A 324-nucleotide genomic window follows, 5' to 3' on the forward strand; every position below is an offset into this window, starting at 1 on the left:
GCGCCAGCGGGGCCACGCCCACTTTTCCTACCCACTGCCGCTCGGCATCCGCTTCTATATTGTTTTCAGGGAGATTTTATTTTCCCCTCAAGTTAAAAATTTCATTAAAAACTCACTAAATAACTGACAGCTGAACGCAGAGGTTCTGACACACGGGTTTCAAGGGGAGCTTGTTTTCCCCCTCGGTACAATATTTCACAAGCTGATGGAAAAGCTGGGCACGTTTGCAGCAACCCCATCTGCAAAGGCGCCCTCAGCCCCAGAGAAGCGCCCGAGATGCTGCGGGTGACAGCGGCCAGCTCCTGCCCCGTCCAGCCACCGGCC

The sequence above is a fragment of the Apaloderma vittatum genome, unplaced genomic scaffold, assembly GCF_000703405.1.
Source record: "Apaloderma vittatum isolate BGI_N311 unplaced genomic scaffold, ASM70340v1 scaffold9909, whole genome shotgun sequence".
Taxonomy (NCBI): Eukaryota; Metazoa; Chordata; class Aves; order Trogoniformes; family Trogonidae; genus Apaloderma; species Apaloderma vittatum.